This window comes from Rhineura floridana, chromosome 19 (genome assembly GCF_030035675.1).
Source record: "Rhineura floridana isolate rRhiFlo1 chromosome 19, rRhiFlo1.hap2, whole genome shotgun sequence".
Lineage (NCBI taxonomy): Eukaryota > Metazoa > Chordata > Lepidosauria > Squamata > Rhineuridae > Rhineura > Rhineura floridana.
The window spans coordinates 18,538,638-18,557,574 of record NC_084498.1 but is presented as its reverse complement, the minus strand read 5'-3'; the positions used below and the strand labels follow the sequence as shown (position 1 = coordinate 18,557,574).

Genomic DNA, 18,937 nt, shown 5'->3' with positions numbered 1-18,937 from the left:
GGGTCAACTTGTGCTGGGCTGTATCTGACGGGGTACAGCCAGCAGTGTTTCCATCATTTCGGGCTGCCAGCAAGAGCTCACATAACTAAAGGTTGCTTAAGGTTTTCTGTATAGAGCTTGACACATCGGGAGACCAGCATGGTGGCTGCTGGCTTCCTGTCAGTGGGGCAGTGGAATCCACTCTGGGTTTCAGTCCAAACTTTCAAGCAGATGTCCAAGGTGCTGAGGTTTCACTCAGCACCTTCCACTGCCCCACTGACATGCAGCCACCAGCTGCCACTGGCTGGAGCCACAAACTGCGATAAGTTCTTTCAAGTTCTAACTAGATGCTATTATTTAAGAAACCGAGGACACATGGAACTTACAAGATGCAAATACTAACTGGTAACAAATGTCCAACGAACCTGATACAGAACTGCTTATACAATATACTACCAAACACTTAAAATAGAAGGGTATGTTGGACGGAGGGAGATGGGAAAAGGGTGTGTGTGGCAGAATGGAGTATCCCAAAGGGCCTGGCTGTCTGGCATTCTGAACAACAGTACTCCCCGTACTTTCAGGAATAGGTATCGGAGAATCTGTCCATTTTGGCTTTTCTCAGTTCCTCATTTTTCTAATCTTAAGATCCATCCTCCACATTTCCACACCAGTTTGTGATTTTTTTTTAAAAAAAAAAGTTCTCATGAAAATTCATCAGTACTTTAATATGGATTTCTCCTAATATACACGTTTGTATGCAATTTTGCCTAATACACGCATTTTTGCAAAGCAAATTTCCCAAATCTAATGCATTTTTGTATGTCATTTTCACTAATATATGCATTTTTATGTACACTTTACCCTAACATTTGATACATAGATACAAAATGAGAAATGGAGAGGACCAAAACAGACAGATCTTTCCATCCCTATCCTGCAGATACCATCTCATCAGAAGGTCTGTTCCACACAATTTAAGAATCGGGCCTTTCGTGTGGTGGCACCTGCCCTTTGGAATTCCTTCTCCTTAAATGTTAGGCAAGTGAAGTCTCTATTGTCTTTTCAGCATCTGCTTCATCTTCAAACAGCCTTTTAAGTAAAGATCTTTCCTAGTCTGTATCTGCATTGGAATTGATTTTTTTTGTTTTCATTGTTTTATTGCTTGTGTATTTGCTGCCCTGGGCTCCTTTGGAAGGAAGGGTGCTATATAAATTTAATAAATAAGAATACATCTACCAGAGCGGATCTTGCATTTGTAGACTTGCTGCTGGTTCCGACCCCCAGCTTCTCTCTGGCCCTGCCCTTTGATCCTAACTGCTCTTTGGACCTGATTCTCAACATGTCCTTCTTGTGGGCTTGGCGCTGGCATCTGGTTGGCCACTGTGAGACCAGGGAGTGGTATTTAATGCTAGTCCTACTCTGAATAGACCCACTGAAGGTAATGAAAATGGCCAGGTTAGGTTTAACGGGTCTACTCTGAGCAGGACATGGTTGAATACAACCCAGGATTCTGCACTAGATGGGCCACTGGCCTCGTCCAACGGGCTCTCCTTACATCAGCCTATTGGGTTACCAAATATAGCTGGACTACAATTCCCATCAGCCTCAGCCAGCATTGCCAACAGTCAGGAATTAGGGGAACTGTAGTCCAGCAACATCTGGGGACGAAAAGGTTGGGAAAGGCTGTTCTTGTTCCCCTGTCCTGCTATCTGAATCCAGCTTGCTCTTTAGTCTTGGCTCCTAACTCTCTCCAGACCATTGCCTACAGCCCAACTATGACAGTTGCCATATTTTATTACAGGTCTCCCTTGTAACCGTAATAATAAGTCATGGAGAAATGCTCTGGCAATGGCTTCCACATTCAGCTTCCAGGATATATTGTTGCCTGCCCTGGTCAAAAATCATTCATGAAGACTTAAAAGGATTTAATTGCTCCCATCAGTTATGCTTTTCAGCACCCAGAATAAGCAGCTGCAAAGTTTAAAAAGTTCCATGAAGGTACTCCTTCCTAAGCCACAGTTATCAAGCCGCTGATTATGAGGGATCTGCTGCGAGCATCTAGCAAATCCTCAGTTGAAACAATGCAATTACCAAGACCAATAAAGGAAAACACATGCAACTTTCCCTTCTTTACATCTAATAAACTTTCTGTCTCCATAATCAACTAGAACATTACGAGAGCAATGATGTCTGTTTTAAATCCTCCACATTTACTACACAGAACAATTTACTCTTGGCACTTTATCGAACACCTGAGACGATGCGGATCGTTACCTCCTACAGGCACAAAGAACGTTAATGCCAGAATTTATGGGGAAGGGGAAGGAAAGCTATAACTGTAATGGTAGGAACAGCTTAGTGGCCTGCTTGGTTATTGCAGACTGTGTATATCCATACAAAGGAACAGTGACGTTTTATGGGAGATTTAAAGAAGATGTACAGAGGCAATGGTCTGTCTGGTATATGTTCACCAGAAGTCACCTCTCTCTCTCTCTCTCTCTCTCTCTCTCTCTCTCTCTCTCTCTCTCTCTCTCACACACACACACACACACACACACACACACACACACACACACACACACACACACACACACACACACAAAAACACAAACACACACACACACACATATATACACAGTTTAATAATTTCCCCAGGTCAGACAAAACAGCGCTGTATTTCTTGACAACTACAAGGTGCTCTCTGATCATTAGCTGGACAGCTTAAAAGGCATGCTTTAAGTTGAATTCCAGCATTGAGAAGGGGGTTTGACTCAATGGTCTTATACGCCTCTTCCAACTCTACCAGTCTGTGATTCTATGATCTCTGATTATCTCAGATCAATACTCCTAGCGTCCATGCTGAATTTGCATCAAATCAGATAGATTCGTCTGTCCAAACTACATCAACACAATTAGGGGACTGTTCAGGGCGTGCAGGTGGTTGCTTCCTTGGACTGTCTAGCACACATGATTTTTTAGGATGAATGGCACACAGAGGGGCAAAGAGAGAGGTGCCCCACGGGGATCAGAATGGGATGTTGGGTGCAAGGGATGGGAAGCCCTGCAAGGTTCGGGAGGGGAGGCAAGGGGGAAGGGTCCAAAGATGGGGGTCATGGCTTGTGTGCCAGGGACATCTGGAATGTGTGGAAGGAGCAAGAATGTGTACAAGCGGACATATCTGTAACAGGAGCGCGGCATTTTTTGTGACTACATTTTGGGGATCTGCTTTTTGTTGTTCACAGTACCAGTGATATTGCTTGAATAAAGCCTATCCAAAATTCCATTGCTCTCCCGAAAAGGGTTCAGCCTTTACAAACATTTCATGCAAATGCTTTCAGGTATTCTCAATGCCTCCATCACCACCCTCCACTGCTCTCTGCTGCAAGGCCCAAAAACTTTCCTGGGGGGGTACAGGAACATGGTGGCGAGCTGTCCCAGATCTTGGCTGAACACCTTTTTCCCTGCCAGGGATGAGGTCCCAGAACCCCTGGCAGGGAACTGAGATGGTGTGTGCCATTTCCACCAGGGAGAAGGCCATTTCAGGGCACAGGCTTGATTCTCCTTCCTGCACCCCAAGGGGAAGGGGTAAGGCTATGGCCAACATTAATGCCAACTTTAATGGAGCTCTTGACAAAGTGCCTTCTGGTGCCTCCACAACACCTCTCTGATGGGGCTCCTCAAGGGATACCGGGAGGGCAGATGGAGATACCAGGGGGCAGGTTCAGAGACACTGTGGATAAGGAAGAGGTTGGAAGTGGCTGCAGCTGCCTCGCCCACCAACTTCTTTTTAACGCAATTTCAAAAAGTAGTAAAAGAGAAGAGACACTGGAGATAAGGAAGGTGATGATGGTGGCTGTAGTGGTCTTGCCAAGTGGTTCTTTTTACAAAACTGGGCAATTAAAATAAGATGTTGACAAGAAAAGAGGAGGCCAGCATCGGATGTGTGGACCTTGGCATTCGCTTGGCCATACCAGGTAGTGACTCTGGGCTTGGAAGGGGGAGGCAGCTATAACTCACATTTAAGGCAGGGGTGGGGGACCTTTGGCCCTCCAGATCTTACTGATCCACAACTCCTTTCAATCCCAGCAAGCATGGCCAATGACCATGGATAGTGGGAGTTGCAGTTCAGCAACATCTGGAGGACCAAAGATTCCCCACGCCTGATTTAGGGGAATATTTAGGGGGATGCCCTACTCTGATATGTTTTAATCTATGGCTCAGAAGAAACAGAAACTATAACCACATCTTGTTCTTACGTAAGTTTTCTAGAGATCTCTGGAAACAGCTGATTGTTCCAGTAACCATCTTGCATCCTGGAAGATCACCCAACTGCATATTAAGTTTGGAATAAATGTATGGTGTGAATGTGGCCTGAGTGTTGCTCTTGCAGAACTCAGCAGGGAGGAGATGGGGGAGAAAACTAGAATTAGTTGGCTCCGCTTGTCATTGGCTCTGACTCCACCTACAATTTGGGCTCCCTGCCTTCTGCCCTGCCAGTCTCAATGGGCACCAGCCCCCACTGCCTATATACATCTACCCAAATAACAGCTTTGGGGAAATTTTAGGTTGCCGCGGAAGGCTTAAATACCCCTCTCCCAGCATGATTGCAATCTCCTTGGGAGGGTATCATGTTGGTTGCCCTACCAGAAGATGAGATGCCCACCCCAAGTTTTATTTGTGTCTTCTACTTCAACAAAGCCTTGGCAATCTGTGAGGAGTTCCCTGGGGAGATGGATTGATTGTTAAACCACTCCTGGAATTGTAAATGAAAGTGGTATAATACTGCTTTCAATGTTTGGTGAAGACAGGGTCCTGTTCTTATCCCACAGCTTAACCACACCCTCCACTCTTGGAGTGGTCAATTCTTAAAGGTGCATGTGTGTAAAAAGGGAGGGGGAGAGCAACTATCTGGAAAAGTGGTCTTGGCAGATTTTGGAGAAAGAAAGAAAGAAAGAAAGAAAGAAAGAAAGAAAGAAAGAAAGAAAGAAAGAAAGAAAGAAAGAAAGAAAGAAAGAAAGAAAGAAAGAAAGAAAGAAAGAAAGAAAGAAAGAAAGAAAGAAAGAAAACAGGGAACGAGGAAACAATTGGAACAGCTTCCCGCTGGAACTCATTTGTTTGTTTGTTTTTTTTTTCAATAATTTTTATTCAGATTTTCATAAAACATACAAAACAAAATCATAAAACATTCAAAGACAAAAAACAAAATCAAAAATAGTTAAACAAAAAGAAAAAAAGAAAAAAAAGAACAAAAATAAAAAATAAAGAGTAAAATATTGACTTCCCATTTGTCAAAGATCAAATCAGTTATAAGTCTATAATATATAACAATCCTGTCTCTTAAGTCATATTATAAAATCACTTTCCTCCAGTAGTTATCTTACTTAATCATCAAATCTCATAAACATTACTTTATTCTTTCCACAAAAAGTCAAAGAGAGGTTTCAATTCTTTAAGAAATATATCTATCAATTTTTTTTTCCAGATAAGCATATCGATTAATCCATCTCATTACTAATTATGATAATCTTATTGTCATAACCATAGTCAAAATAAACATTTCAATTAATCCATCACATCAGAATCTGTTAGGTTCAGTAATTTCAGTAGCCATTGTTCTATTATCTCTATTAGTTCCATTTTCCATCTTCCATCTTCAGTAGTCTTGTTAAGTCCAGTAATTTCAATATCCAATCTTCCATTATCAGTATTCCATAATAATCTTGCTGTCAAAGCCATAGTCATATAATAAGAGTCTGATGGGAATTACCTCTATCCCAAATATTTTCTTGCCATCCATTCTGAATAGGTTGCTGAAATACTGCTGTAAAATCATATCTCTGTTCTTTTTTTCAAAATACACTGGGTCATCTCTTAAAAGTTTTTCCATTGTCACATGGCTGCAGTTAATTCCATAGATTTTCTCTATATTGGGCTCCATCACATCATTCCAGTCCAAAAGATAATCCATGCCATTGATAACTTTATCTCTAGAATCTTCATTAATTTCTTCAGAGATAACATTGAGTTCCAAACAATAGATTTTATTTCTAAAGTCCATAGACTCCAAATCTTGTTCCTGTTCCACGTTTGTTCCAATCTCCGGGATCTCCTCTCTCACAGGGACCCCTATTCCAGTCTCCAGGGTCTCCTCTCTCACAGGGACCCCTGTTCCAATCTCCGGGGTCTCCTCTCTCACAGGGACCCCTTCCAGGGTCACCTCTCTCACAGGGACCCTTATATCTTTAATCTCCTGCTTCATTTTACTCAATTCAATTTTCGTTATCTCAATCTCATCCATTATTTTCTGAAACATAGTTATTTCCAGATTCTCAGCCACTTTCTTAATTGCCATTTTAAAAGAAAAATATAGGAAAACCACTTCTTATTTCAGCAACAATTGGGTTAATACTCCAAACTTGGTGACATCACAGTATAAACAGAGCAGACAGCCTTATCTCTCCAATAGTTAAGTAAACAAAATGCAGTTCCCAGGATCGAAACAATTAATGGCAATCGTCAAGAAACAGATTCGTCAAAATAAAATAGACCAAAAAGAGAGTAGTCTCAAAACAGTATAATATTTTTCAAAATAAAAATCTGGAATAGAAATCCCTCTTCTGTGTATATCTTTAGAATGCAAATCCAGGACAGCTTTTTGCAACAAAAACAGAGATAAGCTATTAATTAGTGCGTAGCAGAGAGAAGTTACGGCTCCCCAGTGAGATGTCAAAAACCGATCAATCTGGCAAATCTCTTTTAAACAGCAACAATTTAAGTCAAGTAAAAGAAAAATATAGAAAGAAGGGTGCTTGCCTGTTAGTGCGTTCTCTCTTAGAAGATAAGATGAACGTTCGCTTTAACAGATAGAGCTTGCTGTTGAAAATCCGTCCCACCTTCGTCGGCTGGACCTCGTCCCATAAATTAATGAGATCTGGTCGTCCCAACAAAAATAGGCTTTGAGGTTAATCTCTTCGTTTCTCCCTACCCGGGAGAAGTTTAATCAGTCAAAAAAAAAAAAAAAAAGAAAAAACTGACTGATATATCTGAATAAGCTTCTTTTGAGGCAGGAGCCCGTCTCAAAAGCAGGCACAGGCTAAGTCACCCTTCCCGGAAGTCCCCGCTGGAACTCATTTGTAAGCAGCTTCAGAAATGCTGAACACAGATGTTGCATATCACTTTTAGACACCCTTTGTTGAAATGCAAAATTTTTGCTCAGCTTTTTCGTATCAGAGGGATTAGATGCGCAGGGATTTACATGCAAAATTGATTATCGCTCGTCACAGATTCCTTTTGCAGAGGAAAAATCCCAGCCTCCTCACACGTCCATCAGCCCTTCTTCCACATATCTGTATGCACCAAAGGCATATCTTGGGGTCCTGTCCTGCTTTCCAAAGTTCCTTGGCTTACAAGCAGCAGAATCCTGCCCAACATTCCTCATACTAGTTTTCCTCATACTCTGTCCTTCTCCTGCAGGCAAACACTGTCCTGGATGCAGCCTGATCTCTTTCCTGAAATCCTCAACATTTACAACAACAACATCGACAAGCTGCCACTTCAGCACTGCAGCACTTTCAGAACATCTTCGCCTTCAGCTTTCCCAGGTCTAGCCTAACTGGGCATCTGAAGGGTAGCATCCAGCTTTGTACAATGCACCCCCTTAAAAAGTCAGCTTGCTACCTCGCGGTGCTTTCACCAATGCAGTAGGAGGATGTCTCCTTTCCTTGCCGGGTTCACAGCAGCCCCCTACGGCAGACCAAGTTTGGCAGGGCAGTGCCCCCACTGCCCGAGTGGAGCAGCCTCCACTGCAGGCATGGTGTTTTGTGTGTGTCATGTAAATAGCAGCTTAGGAGAAGTCTGAGCGGCCTCAGGACTATGGGGGGAGAGAGGGGAGTCTGGGCCAATGCTGGCTGGGGCTGAGAGAAGTTGCAATCCAACAACATCTGAGGGGCCAGCGTTTCTCCAGCTCTCATCCACGATCACTGCAGTTCAGAGCCATCACACCCAGTGTCATCACACCTAGATTACTTTGCCTTGCCTTCCTCACCCTGGATCCTTGGATCTCTATCTTGGTGCACACTTTCCCTAATACAGATAACAGTGCTTCACCATTTGGGTTGGTGGCATGCACCACTGCCGTATCCTGTCCCATGCCCACACACACACACAAACACCAAGGGCACCCTCCTGAGGGGTCTTGACCTTAAACAAAGACTATGTGTTCTGATGAGTAATCCCAGGCCCAGGGACCGACTGTGGCCCTCCAAACCTCTCTGTCTGGCCCTTGACACTCTTCCCAGGCCACACCCCTTTTGACCACTGGTTTGTACCCTCCTTGAATGTTTTTGCCTGATTGGAATGTGTCCTTAAATTCTAATAAATTTTCTTGGTTGCCTGGGTGGAGGATTGGGAGGGGGGTGAGCGTGTGTAGAAACTAGCCTATTGTACGCAGGTAAAATTCACATTTCTTGCTCCACCTACCTATTTTTTTTCTGGCCCCGCCTGCCACAGGCATGTGACCTCTGGAAGGTGGATCAAAAGGAAATGAGGACCACCGAGTGAGAAAGATTGTGTTCTTGAGAGTGTTCTTGCACTCAGGTCCTGCTTGCGGGCTTCCCCCAGGCACCTGGTTGGCCACTGTGAGAACAGGATGCTGGACTAGATGGGCCACTGGCCTGATCAAGCAGGCTCTTCTTATGTTCTTAAGATTGCCCCACGGCTGATCTGCAGGCTGAGGCAAGAGACGATGGGCTGAACAAAAGGGTAGAGATAATAAAAAAAGGAAACAGTGTAGTGGTTAGCAGGCTTGACTAGGACCTAGGAGAGCAGGGTTCAAATCCCCATTCAGCCATGAAGCTCATTGGGTGACCCTGGGCCAGTCAACTGCCTCTCAGCCTAACCTACCTCACAGGGTTGTAATGAAGATGAAATGGGGAGGGGGAGAACCACGTACACCACCTTGAACTCCTTGGAGGAAAGGTGGGATATAAATGTAATAATAAATAAAAATAAAAATTGCACAAAGCATAAAAGAAAACCCCCAACCATCACGAAAGAAGCTGCGGAAAAGCTGCTCTCGTGACAACTGTTATTATCCCAGTTATTTCAGTTATCTACCTGCCCTTCACCATTGCCACCATTTCAAATTCAATATTAAAAACAGTTGAAAACAAATGACAGTCACAGAAAGGGCCGTAGCTCAGTGACAGAGCATCTCCCTTGCAGGCAGACGGTCCCAGGTTGAATTCCCAGCATCTCTAGGTCGGGCTGGGAGAGAACCAGTCTAGCTGTTCCCGCGGGAGGCTTACTTGGATCTCGACATGGGGCTGGGAGAGACACCCTGCCTGAAACCCCAGGGAGCTGCTGCCAGTCAGTGTAGACAATACTGAGCTAGACGGACCAAGGGTCTGAGTCAGTATAAGGCAGCTTCCAGTGTTTCTAGGAATAGGGTGGGTCCTGAAAACATGTATCTCGGGTGTCAAAGGCCAGGGTAAAGAGCTGTGTCTTCAGCATAGGATGAAACTACTACTACTACTAGTAGTAGTAGTAGTAGTAGTAGTAGTAAATTTATATCCCGCCCTTCCTCCCAGTAGGACACCAGGGTGGCAAACAAAAACACTAAAACACTCTAAAACATCATAAAAACAGACATTGAAATATATTAAAACAAAACATCTTTAAAAACCTATTAAAACACATCTTTAAAAACATCTTTTTAAAAAAGCTTTAAAAATATCTTAAAAAGCAATTCCAACACAGACGCAGACTGGGATAAGGTCAATAAATTATACAATGAATGTGCCAGACACACCTCTGGGGAAAGGGAACTGCACAACCTAGGAGCTGCCACAGAGAATGTCCTCTGCTAGGCTGCCACCACTGAACTGAGGGTGGTTGAACTACCAAGAGGGCCCCCTCTGTTGATCTTAACACCTGAGAGTCTCTGTAGGGAAGGAGGCAGTCAAGCCCTTGAACATAACCGTTCTTACTGAAATGTTCAAATGTGCAATGTGCAAAGATCTTTACTATTTGTTTGAGTGTCAACAAGCCCCCAGGTGGTCAGGATGGCGGGGCTGATTCCTACCAATAGCGTAACTGAGCAACAGAGAGCATGAAGGTGCTTCCTAGTATATATTCCCTGCTTCCGCCCTGCCAAAAAATAGACAAAGTGTATCCTGTGTTCCCTGTGGTTGATTTTTGGACAGAAGCTGTGTCTATGATTATGAGATGACCTTCAGGATTATTTGTTGAGCTAAGGGAAGCAATGAGGAAAATATGCAAATCGGGGAGGAATAAAACTGGGGGGAAATGAAGTTGGCAGGTTCATGGAAAGGTGGTTGTTGTTGTTATATGCCTTCAAGTCAACTACAACTTATGGCGACCCTATGAATCTTTATATATATATATATATATATATATATATATATATATATATATATATATATATATATATATATATATATATTCATAGGATTTTAATGGTAAGAGGTATTCCGAGGTGGTTTACCATTGCCTTCCTCTAAGCCTATGGCACCCGGTATTCCCAGGCAGTCTCCCATCCAAGTACTAACCAGGCCTGACCCTGCTTAGCTTCTGAGATCAGACAAGATTGGGCGTGTCCGGGTGGTATGGCCATAGACCATGGAAAGGTTAGAGGAACGTTTTTATGGAGTTTTCTTGCTTTAGTTGGTTTATTAAACGGGTTGTCCTCTGTCTGCTGCTACTTCAGGCAAATTATTATTTGCCTGAATTATTCACTGGGAAGCTACAGTTGTTTCAAGTGCACAAAAACCATCCGCTGGGAGAAAGCCAAAAGAATGAACAGAAAAGTTTTGAAGTCACCAAACTATATGGAACTTGGTACTGCAGTTATGTTTTTGTCTCTATAGACCCTAGTGAATTACTTGTAGCTATTACTTAAGGGAAAGTGCTGTAGCTCAGTGGCAGGGCATCTGCTTTGCATGCAGAGGGCCCCAAGGTCAATCCCAGGCATCTCCAGGTAGGGCTGGGAGAGAACTGGAGAGCCTCTGCCAGTCAGTGTGGACAATACTGAGCTAGATGGACCATTGGTCTGACTCTGTATAAAGCAGCTTCCTGTGATCCTAAGAGATAATTCTGTAGGTATCTGGGAGTAAACACTGTCATTATCACTTGGAATAACCACCAAGAGAGGTGACTCTGAACAATTTGGGATCTGAACCTCCAAATGATGCAAACTACATTAACAGAGAACTGGTATTACGAAAAGTATTTTATGTAACTAATACAAACAATTATAAACCGGCAAAATATAAAAGCACGCGACTCAATAAAGCAAAATGAAATATACCCAATATGGCATGTGGTGCTCCCTAAAAGAATACTCATTCTTAGGAAAGGATGAGTCACTGGAAGAGCCCTCCCTAATCAGAGACTCATAAATGTCTAAAAGACAGCTGGAAACAAGTCTTAAGGTAGATACTAGGGATGCAAGTTTCTGCAATAGACGAAACTTAGGTAATTAATTTCTATGGAAGGAAACATCAAAAACACTGCAGAAAATAAGATAAATATTTTTGTAATGTTTGCAGACAAAAAAAAACAAACCTGATAGCAAATACCACTCATATGTGCTTGTCCTGACCTCGGCCACACGTTTGAATTGCAGCGATTTCGGACAGATTCCTCTGACATCCTAAGTTGATACTGATCACAGATTTTCCCCCAACAGAAAAGTGTTCCTTTTCCTGTGGCCTGTTTTGTGGATTGCCATCAAGCAATACAGCAACACATGGCTGACGCCTAACTTTTAAATCTCAGGGTAAAAACTGCATTATTGTTTTAATAATTACTAGCCAGAATGAAGATTCAAGCTGTGCTAGGACTTGGGCATTACAAAGAAGAAGAAGTAGCAGCCTGTGAATAGATCTACAAAGTCCCCACTTTGCAAGAAACCTCATCCACCTCCAGAGAAAGAACTCTTGCTGGCATGATTCCAAGACACCACAGGAGATTTCTGATCTCGTTCAAGCCAACTCTCAGCAATCAGAGCTATGGGGGGTGGGAGAAGGGAAAGACATAAATCAGCATGTCAAGGAGCCTGGAAATTAACCTAATTAAACCACACAAGAAAAATAACATTAAGAGAAGGGGGGGACAAATGAAGTATCAGCCTAACGAACATCAAAGCCCACGAAGGTCAACAATTTATTTTAGTATTAATCAAGAGCCTCAGAACAGCAGGTTGTGTATACCAAAAATGAGGGCCCTTTTCCCAGACATGAATAACTCCAATTATAAGTGTGGGGAGAGAGGTGGAATTTAGCCTACTTTCATCCTTTTTTTTTAATGAAATATGTTAAGATGTTAGGAAAAGAAGGTGATTGTCACCATCATTACTGTAAATATCCTGCATTGCTGCAATAAACTGGAGAAGGACCATAGCTCAATGGTAGACAGGGGTGTGGTCGTCCAGGGTCTCAGGGGGTCTTAGACTATTTTGGGGGGAGCAGGATCCCAATGTCTTCAGCATCCTATGACACAATCGGCATGAAAGGGGAGTGTGCTAGCCACTGAGAAGAGTCTTCCATCATGCTTCCTTGCCCTTTCTTGCTGATTGGAGCTGACCAGAGTGAAATGAGGTGAGTCAGCCACTGAGAAGAGTCTCCTCAGCAGCTAACATTCTCCCCTTTCATGCTGATTGGCTCCTAGGGATATCTATTGTGGGGGAAGGCATTAACAACTATCTCATTCTCAACCCAGCAGCAAAACAAGAGGGTGTGTGGCTGTGACTAACATGATGGAACCCTGTACTTCTGAATTTGCCACAATGCTACTGGTGGTAGAGCATCTGCTCTGCATGCAGAAGGTCCCAGGTTCCATTCCCCAGCATCTTTATTGCATGTAAAAGGTCCCAACTAAGTTGAGCCACTAGCATCTCCAGGTAGACCTGGAAGAGACTCCTGCCTGAAACCCTGGAGAGCCACTGCCAGCCAGTGCACACAATACTGAGCTAGATAACCCAATGGTCGCACTCGGTATAAGGCAGCTTCCTATGTTTGAATTATCTTCCAAAGCAGGTATTACAGAAGATCTACAGCAGTCTAATTGCTTAAAGCCGGTGAAATGGCCAATCATAAAAAGGTCAGCTTGCAAGTCAAAGGAGTTACTGATGAGATGTAGCTTTAGTGCAAATTTCTCCTAATAAACACATTTTTGTATGCACTTGTGACTAATGTGCACATATTTGCAAGCAATTTTCCCTAACGTAATACAGTTTTTGTGTTATTTTCACTAATATATTCATTTAACGCACACTTACCCCTAATGATGCATTTTCGTAAATACGGGGGGGGGGGTTAAAGAACTGCATCACAAAATTCAGATAAGTACAAATTTCAACGGATGACTGTGTTTTGGTTCTCATATGGTTTCGGAAGGCGCAAATATGACAGATTCACCTTTAAATGCAAACTGAATTGAATTTCTTCCCCATCCTTAGCTACAGCCTTTCCTATAATGCTTAATCCCCAAGGTCTGGCCTTCTGCCTTGAGATGACACGTGTCTGGAGTGCAGCTGTAAAGCCAGAAAAGGCAGAACTTTTAGAAGCCAGGCATTTCCAGTAACAGTATGGAAGGAACCCTCTTGAACAGAGAGTTCTGTTTTCTCTTGGACACCCACTTGTGGAGCTATATAACCTGAAGAGGCACCCAACAAGCATCTCAGTTCAACACAACGCCTAGTCTTCAAATGACACCATCTGCGTGCCAAATCAGATCATCACAATGATGCACCATAGTTTCTGTGAGACTCCCTTACAACTCTGGCAACTCAGCAGAGCCCAAGCATATTTTGGTAATACAAGATTTGGGTGGTCAATGGTTTGTTGTTGTTGTTATATGCCTTTAAGTCGATTAAGACTTATGGTGACCCTATGAATCTTTTGGATGTATTCATGGAGTTTTCATGGTAAGAGGTATTCAGAGGTGGTTTATTATTGCCTTCCTCTAAGCCTACAGCTCCTGGTATTCCCAGGCGGTCTCCCATCCAAGTACTAACCAGGCCTGACCCTGCTTAGCTTCCAAGATCAGACAAGATCGGGCGTGTTCAGGGTAGTATGGCCATAGCAGTCAGTGCTTTACATTGGTAAAAAATTCACTTAGATTAATTAGTTACTTCATGCATGTTTGACTTTACTGAGCTGTACCACCACTTTGAGATTGAGAACGTAAATCAACTGAATGCAATTTTAAAAATTGTAGCTCACTGCTGTGGTTTGCATGCAGAAGGTTCCAGGTTGAATCCCTGGCATCTCCAGCTAAAGCTGCGAAAGACCCCTGCCTGAAGTGATTCTCAAACCTTTCCACCCATGGACCACTTGAAAATTGCTGATGATATTGGTGGACCCCTTAATGGTTTTTTTCTGCCTGTTGTAGCCATTGTCATGCACTGCACTAGATGTTGTATGATTTTAAATTGCTGTTATATGCCTTCAAGTCGATTACGACTTGTGGCGACCCTATGAATCTTTTTTTGATATATTCATAGGGTTTTCATGGTAAGAGGTCTTCAGAGGTGGTTGACCATTGCCTTCCTCTAAGCCTATGGCACCCGGTATTCCCAGGCAGTCTCCCATCCAAATACTAACCAGGCCTGGCCCTGCTTAGCTTCCAAGATCAGATGAGATCAGGTGTGTTCAGGGTAGTATGGCTGTAGGCAACAAATACAATAAGCAACAAAAATACAAATATAAATCAATATGAATATTTAATATGGACATGCTGCAGACCCACTGAGTGAAGCTCGTGGACCACCACACTTTGGGAATCGCTGCTATTGATGGACTAATGGTCTCACTCAGTATAAGGCAGGTTCTTAAGTTCCTGAAATAACCTCTTCAATCTCATGTTGCTCATATGGAGATAAAATTATTCTGCAGCAATGTTAGGAAAGGGCCATAGCACAGAATGAATGCTCAGTAAATTGCTGACATTGCCTAACCTTGGGAAGGGCTCAAGTTAAGTGGGAGAGTACATACTTTGCATGGAGAAGGTCCCAGGTTTAATCCCCGGCATCTCTAGGTAGGACTAGTTTGGGGACCCTTTAGCCCTCCAGATGCTGCTGAACTACAACTCCCATCATCCCCACCAAGTATGGCTAGGGATGATGGGAGTTGTAGTTCAGCAACATTTGGAATGCCAAAGGTTCCTCCCACCTGAGGTTGGGCTGGGAGAGAACCCTGTCCGAAATCCTGGACAGCCACTGCCAGCCAGTGTAGATAACACTGAGTTAGATGGCCCAATGGTCTAATTCGGTATAAGGCAGCTGCCTAGGTTCCTGTGATTCTTATAATAATAATGTTTTGTGCACCCCAATCTACAAGCGGTACAAGACTTCCAGGGGTTCATGCGCTTACCCAGGGCACGGTTTCCTTGGAATGAAGATCACTTGAGACTGTGGTGTCTTTCAGGATATATGGTTTTATTTACACATATATACAACCTGACCTGAGCATAAGATGGAAGGGCTTCACAGCTGACCCTCCAACAGATCTTACTTCCCCATCAGGTTTTTAAGAGTTTCCAAATCCATACCCTTGGATTCAACACAGTGAATGAAGCAAGCCTCCGTGTCTTTCCATCTCCTAGCTTCACATCAGACTAACTCAAAATCTGCCTCTCGCCTCAACCAGGTAAGCAGGGAAGGGCTACCCTCATTTCTACGGCAACACATGTTCTCTTGGTCAAATCCTTAGACATGTTAATGGGAGGACTTGACAGACATGGCCGGACCAATTAGTCTATGAAAGGAACTGATTTGGCCAGTTCAGCAGGCCTCTGATACAGAATTACAGACTTAGAGGGTACCCACAGACATTATCCAAACCAACCTCCAATCCTATAACAATAATTTATTATAACATAAATAAGTCAGTCTAACCTTCATAAGGATCAGCTACAAACTCTGTAGCTTGGAAAATGATTACCTAGGTTTCTATTAAATAGAAAAACCCATGTCTCCTTTTAATAAAACACTGTGTGAGAGAATGAGAAAAAGAGAATCAAAGTGATCTCTCTCTCTCTCTCTCTCTCTCCTCCCTTCCTCTGCCAGGAAGGTTTGTGCTTTTGCCATATTCCAGTAAATCTCCTTCATCCTAACAAACAAGTCACACACAATGCCAAGCTTCCATCCTGCGTGTCATTGGGAAATTCACAGCTGAGTAACTCCCATTCAGCCTCAGCCAAGAGCATCAGAATTATGTATGAAGCCAACATCCTATTATACAGGAATGGCAATCCTTGGCTAATCAATTTCAAACAATCAATGAAGTTTATTACGTGGATGCAAAAACAACAACCCCACAATATTCAGGCCACGTCTCTGACCTAATCAAGACAGGGAGCACTGGGAGAAAATCATCATCTGGCTTCCATGCAAAAGTGGGGGAGTGGGGGAAGAGAAAGCTAGCAGGCATTCATTGTCCTGTTAGAGAAGCGGGACCACAAGGAAGGAAAGTACTTGTAAGCAATGTTTTCCATTCACCACAGACAGGCTTGTTGATGGGATCTTTCACGGTAGCCCTGAGGGATAACAAATCAACTTCTACCAGATTTTCGGGCAAGGATTCAATCTTCGCCCTCCCTGGTTTATCTGCTTCCTACCAATGGCTAAGCATGAAATTGACAGGAAGTGGTACAAATGCATAGAGCAATGACAAAGATACTGGAAATTAATGGCGCTTGCATGACCCTCCCCCTTTCAACAACATGACTACTCTAGCTACGTGGTCACTGTTGTGCTAACACTGGCAAAATTGCAACAGATCATGGTTGATGCTCATGGGATTGTTACTTGACCCCCACCTGCATTATGCATTTAAAGCACAATTACACAACTTTAAACTGTCACGGTTTCCCCCAAAGTAACCTGGGAACCAGGGATGGGATCCGTTGGCTGGTGCTGGTTCAAAAGCATTCCATTGACCTAACAGGCAGGCATAAATTCAAGTTTGTTCTTTACCTGCTAGCAGCTGCTTTTACCAATCTGAATCCCTCAAAAAATATTGATATTAATATCTGTATTTTAAAGGAAATATCAATACATTATCATTCTTAAAACTGATATTTTAAGGTGGATTTTTTTTAAAAGGCCATTTTCAAAAATAGCTGCATAAATTCGCTACATTAAAATTTGATCCTCAACAACTGAGAATAAATGAATAAATGAAAAATTCAGTACCAAATCCAAATAAGGTGGAATTCTAGCATATCTCTACAGGGAACTATAGCTTGTTAAGGGTGCCGGGGGTTGTTAGAAGACCCCTGTTCCCCTCAGCGTCCTGGCCAAACTCAAAAGACTCAGACATGGCTGTGTTTTTTCTTTTCTTTTACTGTAGTAAGAGAAAGTTTCAATTCAGTGAGCTTCATTAATCTACCTGCAGCTTACTCAGAACACAGCATCTCTCTAGGTCTAACTAGGCGCAACTTCGCTGCACTAAGACGTTGACTCACCAACTACTCCCCCCCTCACTTGGCTTAAGTAAGGCTGGGTGGGCACCCTGCTTGCGTGTGCTAACAGTCACTGTTTGGAGCGCACACACAGGCAAAGACTCTGCCTCAACTGTGTCTGTTGAATTTCCCACTGCATTCACCTCCTGGCATGAGGCAAAGGCAGAGCCCTCATCTTCTCCCTCAGAAAGAGAAGGGCTGCCTGCAGGCAACATGGGTGCAGGGAGAAGGGAAGCGTCAGGCTGGGAAACAACTGGCTGGCCAGGTTGACTCTCCACAGGGATATCTGGAGCTGCTGGGGTTGAACAGTCGAAGTCCAGAGCTGAGGCGCCTTCTGAGTCCCACTCCCCACTTGGCCCCTCACCGGCTTGACCATCCCACTCTAAATCCTCCTCCTCCGCTTCATTCTTGTCGGTCCACTCCCCTCCAGCAGGACTCATGACACACAGAGCTACAATTCCCAGAGTTCACCGGGAAAAGGAATGTATTGTTAAACCACTCTGGGAATTGCATCTCAGCACCCTTCACAAATTTCAGGTTCTCAAATGCTTTGGTGGCAGCCATGACTATGTAAAGTGATATGATGTTAGTTTAAGTGAATACTGCAGATGGGGCCTTGGACTGATGATTTAAATTTGTGATGTGGTTTTATGCTAAGGTGTTATGCTTTCAGTTGCACCTGTTAGCTCTGTGGATGTGATGTCTACCCAGGCCTTGTGGCATACAAAGCATGTGCTCTGCCCCTGAGCTATAGCCCTTTTGCCTTCTCCTATATAAATCGACCCATCCACTGAGATCTTCACATGAGACCCTTGTCTGGGTACCCACACCTTCAGCATTTAGGCTGGTGGCTATCGGGAAAAGGTGTCCTGCCCAAAGTTGAGGGATTCAGACTCAGCTGTGACTTTTTCTCTTTTTACTAAAGTAATAGATACATCCAAAGCAGTTGGCCTCATTAACCTAACTACTCTTTCTAGGAACTCACCTCTGCTCTAGCTCTAACTAAGTATGACTTTGCGAGTCTAAGACGTTGACTCAGCAACTGGGTTCCACCCTTGAGTCCACTTAAGTAGGCTTGGATCGCGCACACAAATGAAGACTCCACCTCAGATCAGTCTGTTGAACTTCCCGCCTCAAGCGTGGGGTGAAGGTGGTTTGATCTCAGTTTCCCCCTCCGACATGGGGGGGGCTGCTAACTGTCAGTTCAGGGACGGGAAGCTGGGCAGCGCTCGGGTGGGAAACATCTGACATGCAAGGTTGAATCTCTGGCAACGGCGTGTCCAGTTGGACAGTGTCAGATGCACCAGGTGGTGCTTCCACAGGAGAGTCAGGAGTTGAGGGGGCTGAGCTGTCAAAGAGGGAGGCTGGGGTACCCTGTGACTGCTCCCTCCCCGGGTTCCCAGTCCAAGTCGTCATCCTCTGTTTCACCCTCGTCAATCCGCCCCCTCCCTGCATGGCTGACAACAAAAGG

At 43.8% G+C, this 18,937-nt stretch overlaps 1 protein-coding gene and 3 pseudogenes across 13 annotated transcripts in view; all 4 read right to left on the bottom strand.

Annotated features, from left to right (window-relative positions):
• Positions 1-18,937, bottom strand: part of ARVCF (ARVCF delta catenin family member) — a 576,381-nt gene that overhangs the window by 227,300 nt on the left and 330,144 nt on the right. Inside the window, exon 1 of one of the 13 annotated variants that reach the window (XM_061603429.1) lies at positions 8,461-8,630. The exons of the other annotated variants lie outside the window; for them this stretch is intronic. The gene's annotated coding sequence lies outside the window, so the exon portion shown is untranslated. Of the gene's footprint in view, positions 1-8,460; positions 8,631-18,937 lie in introns of those variants that run through there. 13 annotated transcript variants of the gene reach the window in all.
• LOC133373623 (5S ribosomal RNA) lies at positions 10,502-10,619 on the bottom strand (annotated as a pseudogene).
• Positions 13,969-14,087, bottom strand: LOC133373558 (5S ribosomal RNA; annotated as a pseudogene).
• Positions 14,558-14,676, bottom strand: LOC133373560 (5S ribosomal RNA; annotated as a pseudogene).